We start from the raw sequence: 9,274 nt of genomic DNA, 5'->3' as shown, positions 1-9,274 counted from the left end.
TTCTGCTCTTGTTAAGGTTCTACAAGATTCCAAATGTTGCCATTTCTTCMCAAAAGCTGTAATATGCTGTTGTTCAGACTTAAAGACCCCTAAGTGATCCTACTTTTAAAAAACATAATGTTGAATGCTAGCATACATGCTGATTAAAAAGTATTTCAGTTCCAAGTATGCAACATTCCCCTTTCCAGTTTTCTGATTAAAACATATAAATTATGAATTGGACTAAAACTTCCTGTGCATAAGTACCTCTGTACCCTGTTAAAAATGCCCTGCCCTGTCCATTTGGTGGACCYTCCTGCCACAGGGCATGATGGTTATAGTTTTGATGTGGTCAAAAACAATTAGGTATCATACACATGTATGATAGAAAGATCCATGAGAGATTGAGATGGAAATAGAAAAGCTGTGCTCCTAAATAACAGCTGTTGAACTACAATTTGCTGGAGACCAGGAGAGGATCTGTATGGTGCCCCTGCTCTTTATATTCCTCCTGAGGCTGCTGTTGCTGGCAAGATACTGAGCTAGAGGCATCTTTGATCTGACCATGTATGGCTGATTTTATATAACACTACAGTTTTAAGTGTTGGACTTTCATTCTTTTTTGTGCTCAAACATTCAATTTTGTTTTAATGAAGAGAATAAAAGATGTTTAAAAGGCAAATTGCTATAAATGAAGGTTAACTTCTGAATATGCATCTAGTTGACATTGTACTTGACAGAGCTCAAAACTTTTAATCATAACACAGCTGTATTATATAACAGAACAGTGATGCATAGATGTTGCTGCAAAGMATGCAAGTGTCAAATGAACCAATCCTTGTCCCTCGGGGCTGATCTTCTGAAARATACAAATGGCAGATGACTGGGGAAATAAGAGTATAATGGTCAGGAAAATAAACATGTTAAGGAAATGCCACAATTTGGTTATGTGCAAATGGTATAGGTCTTTTGTTGTTTTTATGTATTTTTTWAAAAATGAAACTAGAGATAAGGGATTTTATCATGATAATTTATAAATAAATTATGTTGGCAATTAAAACAGAGGGTATATGTCTAGAACTCAGTGAGCTAAATAGGAAATAAAAGGAAGGAGCCAGCAGAAGAAGCCATAGAAATCCTTTAAGCTGTTCCTGTCAAGACCAGAAAGGACATCCCAGTCATACCAGCATTCGCGAGCTACCTGTCCCTGTGGTGCCAGTAACAGGGACAGCAGTTTATAATTAATGACAGCTGATCAGTTTCACAATATTTCTTTGCTTTCTGTGRTTGTCACTTACGACTACGAGAAAATGAAGAACCATGGCTACACTTAGTTCTTTAATTTGTACTAAATCATGCATACAATGAAAAATACCAAGTTCTTCATGCCTTACTATGCATATTGTAATTTTAGAAGTAAACAGCATTTATTAAGTTATATTTGTAGCGTTAAATATGAACGACTTTGCCCAATAGATTTAAATTGATCCTAGAAGCTCTTTACCTTTCTGTTACTGAATTTTTATGAATATAAGTTACTGCTTTCTTGATTTAAATGATCAGATTGTGGATAAGGTCAGTCAGAACCTCACAGGTGTATCGCCTTCTGCTTTGGTAATACTGTGATGATGTGGATTACTGAGTTTGTATTTTTGAACCTGTTTGTTGAATGTATTTGCTTTTCCCTTGCTAGAATAGTGACTATTTGCTTAACACGCACTCATTTTTGCAGTTGCTAAACTGATCCTTTAATAGTGTCTGTTGATTTCCAAGTGACACTTGTTTTATTTTCTGTTTTTTTGTGACCTGATTGTATCTCTTGAGTATTGCTATAGTAATAACTTCTATTTTCTTTATCTGCCATGTGTATTAATTTTAGTCTGTACTGATTTTCTTTTTAGTTATAACAAAAAGAACTAGAACAGAAGCAGTGACCTATTTGTATTCTGTTAGATAATATACAACATCTTCAGTATTAAGTCAGGTGCATCTTCAAAATAGGTCATGTCCTGAAATTCTGATTAAAGTTTACTTGAAGTTCAGCATATGTTTAAAAATGAGAGAAGAATACTTCACTAAATGACATGGAACTGAAAATGTCACATATTACAGCATTTTCAATTCAGAAATTACATAAAACTATTTTTCAAGTCATGACAATTAATTGAGGTTTATTCTTCCTGAGTTGTCCCCCCCAACTTCTACATTTTTGAAGTCATTTTACTGACTGTTTTTTAGTTTGAGACACAAAACCAGACTCCTGAATTTATGCAGATAGTAAAGATCCAGAATTTTGCAATATTAATGTCCGTCTGTATGTCTAATACCTAGTTKATATGTGACTGTTATACCTAGTTTAAATGTGACTTTAAGATAACATTCTTATTATGTTTAAATTGGTGCTGTTCAAATGATTTCTCCGTTACCTTCCAAAAGTGCAGCTAATTTTGACTAAGAGTTGATATCTATATAGATATAATTGGTATTTTAAACATGTACTAAGTTTATTAAAGTTGCTTTACAAACAATATTGGTAGATTCAATGTCCYGTCTGCCCTTTCAGTAATCATCTATGTTATATATTTATTTACACTTAGATTCTGCATCTTTTGTCCTTTTAAGTAGCTCTGGGCAAAGGATATTCCTAAGATGAATAAGCGGGGAGTCTTGGCCTTTAGGCTGTGAACCTTTAGACTTGCTTTGAAACCTAGAGGCAGCTGCTTTCTTAAACTGAGCATTTGCGTTAAGAAAGGAGAATAACTTTTGTGTTCTTACGTTAAGCTGTTGGTATTTTATAGCTGCCAGAAAACTGTCTGCGCAGGCATCTGAAAAAGCCGTGTCATGGTTTGCTCTGTTATCTTCTTTGCTCTAGAAATTCCTAACGGTAATTGTGAATCTGGGTTCAAACTAGTCATTGAGGTGGTTGTAAGATCTAAATTTATCTCCAGTTCTACACCTTTGCAGTGAACACTATAACGGCTGAGTACTCTTATTCGGAAAGTCGTATTTCCATTGCTCGTTTGTTCTAAATCGTCTTTGGAAAATACCAAATGTATTCAGCCATTCTTTGTGCAACTTTTGAAAAAGGTTTAAAAGCTATTTCATTTTAAGCTATTTTTTTCTTTGTTATATATCTTTCTCTAATGACTAATCTCAAGTCATATTTCAAAGTTGAAAGGCTGGATTTGAGAGAGTCTGTTAGTGTGGTAAAGACCGACCCTTTTCTTGAAATGGCCTAAAGTCATAGTGGCAAATACAGAGTTACTCATGAGATCCTATAATAAAGAAAGGGTTCTTATTGTTGTACATTTGTATTATCTATTTTAGCTTCATTTTTCAGACTTGTCAATGATTACTAACACAGTGGAAATGCAGTGCAACTTTCTAAAATCTATTTTTCATCCTTTATCATAAATKATGATTTGGTGCTTAAAAGGAGCTGGTAGAAGTTGTTTCATGTGTGTGCTGGATATTGTCTTTAACATGTAGTATAACTGAGTTGCAAAGTTGGTTTGTTTTTGTTGTTTTCTGGGCTTGTTAAAATTACAAATTTTACATATGATAATGTCATCAGTAAAAAAACATACGATAATTTTCAAAAAGCAATGATAATGCTGACAAATGAAGCTATGCCACTCTTTTGCAATTTTCCRTGTTTGATTCTCTTCAAGGGGCTAGGGATGTGCCCAGAAAAACATTTGAACTTTAGAGATTTGTGGTTAACGCTAATTAAGCGGGTCAAGCAGACGCTTGTTGTGTAAGAACGAAGCAGGCAGGRTCTCTGTCTCGCATAATCAAAGTTCCATGGGAAAGCTGGATGGAAATGTAAGATCAGCCTGCTTGAAGTGGACTCTGCGCAAAATCTGTGAAGCTCCGTGTGAAATGGGCTGAGATCGTTCGTTGGTGTGGAGCCCCAGTTTGTTTGCCTACTGCATGAAGTACTGTTTGAAACTGATAGAAAACCAATTAAAAAACTGAGAATACAGGGCTGCAAAAATCTGTTGTAAAAAGTAAGACAAAAAATAACTTGCCAGCTTTGTATAATTAGGATTGCTCTGTTGTGATACAGGTTTTTAAATACATTTATATTTAGAATATTTTATTCCTACTGAAAATTAAAATTGTAATGTGCTTTCCTTTTTCTTAGAGAAACCAAATAACCAGATCCATTTACCATATCCCATAGGGCTTAGAGCTAAAATCAATTTTGATTATAATTAATTGTYGGTTCGATTACAATTCACAACACTTGACTGTAGAGATTTTTCTGATAGTATTGTTAGACAGGTAATACTCCTCTTGGAACGTCRATCTGGAGACCTTTAATAGCTTTATGGAGAGTCTGTAGCACTTCACAGACGCCTCCTGGGCACCAGAGAGATCAGTGACAGCGCTTTGGGTGAAGAAATGACCAAATCAATCGACTCTACCTTGGGGGCCCGTTGCTTTTGATGAAGTTGTCTTATAACTAGTCTTCTACATGCTTTTCAAAAAACAAGTGAAGGGCTTCATGCTGCTTTTCCTTATCTGCTGTGATGTGGTTAAATTGTGTGACCTGAATGCAAACTTAATTTGCATGTATTGCTGCTGTGCAGTATTTCCCTTTTCTGTTCCGTAGAGGGGCTCTTGGAAGGCATTTCATTTGATGAGGGCTCTACCTCTAACAAAAGAAAATCTGACTTTTTTAAGGAGCARATTGATCGGCTTGGCCTGGGTGCTTGCTTTGGCAGGTGTCAGTACGAAGCTGCTGGATGTAGCGAGGAATAGAGGAAGAAGAGATTTTATGACAAGCTAGCTTATGAGAATGAGTTAGTAGAAATTCCAAAACTTATCTGATGAGCGGTATTATCAAACTGTAGATACCTACATGCGCAACACAAGTTTGTCAAAGCATRCTGGATATTCAGTGTAACAGTCGTTACCTTGTGAATCCACTGTGTTATGAGGATGACAGGCTGAATATACAGCTTTGGATCCCCATGTGTAGCTTTCATTGATACAAAAACTGGAAATAATTGCAAATGCAATTTACTATTCAAAGGCAGATCAATTGCATTCATTTTCTATAAGATAAGAAAGGGTAGCAGTAGCAGTTGGCTGCTAATTATGAATAAAGACRTAGTGTTTTTTAACCTTGCAATCTTCAATTTTGAGTGCTTATTTTAGGGATTAAACTGGAAAGGGTTTGGAAGCAAGCCAGTGTCAGTTGTGTTACTGTTTTAGACTTTATCATAGAATTCAATCCAAAGGATGGATCTGAGTCTTCCTACACTTCTAAAGCAAATGTAAGTGGTTTCTTAGCTTTTGCYAAACTACCTGTTTCCCTGCTGTATTCATTTTTCTTTATCCAGACATTTTTTGATGGAAAAGCACCCTTGGCTGTACCATCAGAAAGAAGAGATTTAAGAATCCTGTTTATTTTGGGGATTTATGTGATTTTTAACATGAACTGCAGAACATGAGTATTTTTGTATAGTTTTAACTGCTGGGCAATATATATATCTGTTTTTCAAATAATGATCATCAAGGTTTTTATATTTAAATATGTAAGTTTTAATACTAGTTCACATCCCATTGAATACTGTAAAATTGGGCTCTTTTATTTTGGTACAGAGCAAGTAATTAGTGATTCATCTGTTCTTATATCTAGCCAATTTATATTTTATGTTGCCAGCTGGTTTATGGTATGTCAGAGACATAGACAGAGGTATCATGGGTGCAATGCATTTAAAAAATACAGGTTTTATCTTTTAGTACATGGARGTGAACTAATCGAAGAGTGGAGTTATGACATTGCATTACTGGAAACTAAATGTTTCTAAAATATGTCAGATGACAAACAAATAACATGTAAGCAAGAAAAGACAAATGCACTTAGTGATTGCATTTCCACGAACTTAACAGCATTTCCTTGAACAGGAAATGGAACATTAAGTTATTTGCTGATGAGGTTTTTACCAGCCCTCGTAACTAGATCGTCAATGTCATACGTTGAAGGTACTTACATTACTGGGTGTTCTCTTTAATTTTATCATTTTTACTGTGTCAGCTTTTATTATCATTAACAATGAGGCTCACAGACTCAATTGTGTCCCAGCAGGATTTCAGATTATTCTTCAAATTACAGCAATTTGTCATGGTGTCAATGTTTTTTAACCTGTAACCCTATGTTACCTACAGAGTCTGCAGAGTCTGGATTTCACATGCCATAGATTTGATTTATATTGAATGTAAACAGTTGCAGTGTCTTGCAAAGAAACAAAAGACAGGCAAAGTYAGAATTAATGTTTGAAGTCTCGCTGGATGCGAATCAGCTCTTGCCTATAAAAAAAGTAGAAGCAAGTGAGATATTTCATTAATGGGAGAACCTCTACCACTGGTGACCACAGTATTTAAAGAATCACTCTTTCAACTTGTATTTCTCAATGTAAGTGACTTAAAAGGTTTTAGCAGTAGTTCTAATGGTGTTGTAAGAGAGATACAAACAAGCAAAATCATCCTAATGCTGAAGGAGTGTTGAAATTCAGGGGTGCAGCAGAAATGGCAGGTAAGAAAAGCTGGGGAGTGGGGAGGACACCAAAAGCTAGGGCAGAGATGAGAGGAGAGCGCGTGATCCTTGTGTTGTCCACAGGTGAACATGCAGCCACCACCCTGAGSAGGAGACCAGGTGACCAGATGGCCCTGATCAGCTCTGCACCTACTTTCTCTGCGCCAGCCTTCTTAGGAGGCAGACCCATAGCGATGTATGCAGCCATGGACAAGCCTTATGGCAAAGCAGCTGGAGACTGGGACAAATTTACGATCTTCACAAATTGCGTGTGGTGTTAAAGCAACTGAGGGAGAACTGTGAAATGTAATACAGTATTGTATTTTTTGAATTCCCTTTTTATTCTTTTGTAACTATTTCAGATGTCACCGTCAAATGTTTACCYGTTCTTTTATTTTTGTAACAAGGTGATCTTAGAGTTACTGGACAAATGCAGTGTATTCCAGTGAACRACTGGGAGCTTTCCACTTCACTCTTTTTAATTTGGCAAAAACTTGAGGTTTCTTCAAAAGCTCTGCAGTGTACCCCCTCACCACTGCATGRTGCTGGTTTTGGGGACTGGCGATGTTGAAAGGTAAGGCAAGTYTGTAACAGTATAGAAGAAATTATGGATCATCCTATAATTTGAAAATGTCAAAATTTCCTACGTGTGCTCTCCACTGTGCTTCAAGGACAAACACTGCTAAAAACTCTTTTCTTAATGAATATTTTCTGCTCTTTGATATTTTTTTAGTTATCTTCTCATTTGATTTTGGTTACAATTGAATGCCCTCACTATTTCATGAGTTTAGATTGCAGTATATGGGTGATGCCATCATAAAGTCTTAATGAATTTATAGACTTAGAGAAATTCAAGCAGTAACAATTGCTGGTATGATCAGATCTCAAAGAAGATTGTGAAATGTAAATATAATCCTAATAAGGTATCCCTAGAATATGATATGATTTATATTAGCTCTGATCTCGTTTTTTCCAACAATTGACTAGAAATCTGGCAGGGGTATAGAAAAGCTCTCATACTACTGAGGAATACTGCTAATGATTTTCCTCGCTTCAAACAACAAATTTTCCATTAGCCATATTGTTCTTACAGTCATTATTCTACATATTTTTTATTTTTGTGCTATAATAGTGATAACAGCAGTTATTTCCYAGGAATAGGGGATTTTCCCTCTTCTGTCAGCTGTGCTGCTGTCAGACTGTTTTCTGGATGTACTGGCGACCTCTTGGCTTGGTGTTGGAAACTGTGAATGGACTGCTGTCTGTTTGCCTGCAGCAGGTATTTTCCTGCTTGCTTCCTCCGCTCTCTGATCACTCATCTCAAGGATGGAAGATATTTCCACTAGCTGCTTTGGATTGATGCTGACTTCTTGTCTTACATTCATTTCCATACTCTCTGAAATATCATTAACATGTTAACCCAAATTGAACATGCATTTACATTTGGTTCTGGATTATTTCTGTCTTGTAAGATTTGCACAACATGGCAAAATGTGAAAATACTAGGTTCTTCCTATGCTTTTTCCATATGAAAACTGATTTATGTTCCAACAAAATGCTGCAATTTGAAATGGTGAAATGCTGCAATTCTTTTGCTCAGAGTACAGACTCATTGCAGTGATCATTGTTTCATGCAGAAAAGGTGTTTCTATCAAAAAAATGGAATTCTTTCAGAAGTTTGAGATACAGGGGACTTGGCTATAGGAAATCGCTTCCAGAAAATTGAAATCTTTTAAAATCTTTGTTGCAGCAAATGTCAAGAGTGATGCTTCCAGAGCGCGGATGGAGGAGTTGCGCTTAGGGGACCCCCAGGAAATAGCARTGAGAGATTTAGGATTAGTAGAGTATTAGACCTTTAACCAGTGATTCTGRGGTAGTGCTGCAAGGAGAGAAAAACTTTCTGGGGAGTGTACAGAGGACACTTCAGTAGAATGGAATAAACTGAAAATGTGCTTATTATCAAAAATCTCCATGCTTAAAACCAGTTGTTTTAGTGGAACATACGGGATGAACATGGCTGATACCTGAAGTCAGTGTGTGTTTGGATTGGAAAAAAGCAGTTTCAATTAGCTTTCAGCTTCAGCCTGTGCAGTTGATGTCTAGCTGTTGCTGAGTAACAAGCTGCTGGGCCGCACAGGGATTTTAAAAGATTCTTTTTCCCCATGGCCTTGAAGCTAAATCTCAATTCCGTTCAGCTGAAAGAGGTGAACATGACTTTATTTTTAAGTGTTGTTGTATAAATATTAAGGAGAGATGAAGCCTCTAAGTTCTCAGCTTCTCTGTCGTGGTAAGTAAGTAACTAGTGAATGACAGGCCTGTAGAAAGTAATTTGCTCAGGTAATATTAGCCACAGTATTATTAAAGAACTTCAAATAAGCTTACAGGTTAAACATCCCTTGTGACTGCTACTTTACTTACYGGCATATATGTAGTTTACAGTACTTTCTCTGAAAATGGCAATATATTAAATTACTGGTTTATGCACTTAGTTTTTAATGAGCTTGAAAGGCTTATTTCCACCAATTACATTGGTTCAAATGAAAGATAAATCTTCCTGGTTTATTATATATTAAACTGAATAATTAAGAAGCCAAACTTAATTAGTGTCTAAAGGAGTCATAGAAGTTACAGTACTGACTGTGTTACAAAAAAAAAATTAGATTTTTTTTAAATACAATGATGCAAAATACATACAAAAGATATTTCTGTCACATTTTATTTTAAGGACTTTCCWTTATCTARTAGCAT

This window comes from Rhea americana, unplaced genomic scaffold (assembly GCF_003343005.1).
Source record: "Rhea americana isolate MKP2758 unplaced genomic scaffold, rheAme1 scaffold_30, whole genome shotgun sequence".
NCBI lineage: Eukaryota > Metazoa > Chordata > Aves > Rheiformes > Rheidae > Rhea > Rhea americana.
This window is presented reverse-complemented; position numbering follows the sequence as displayed.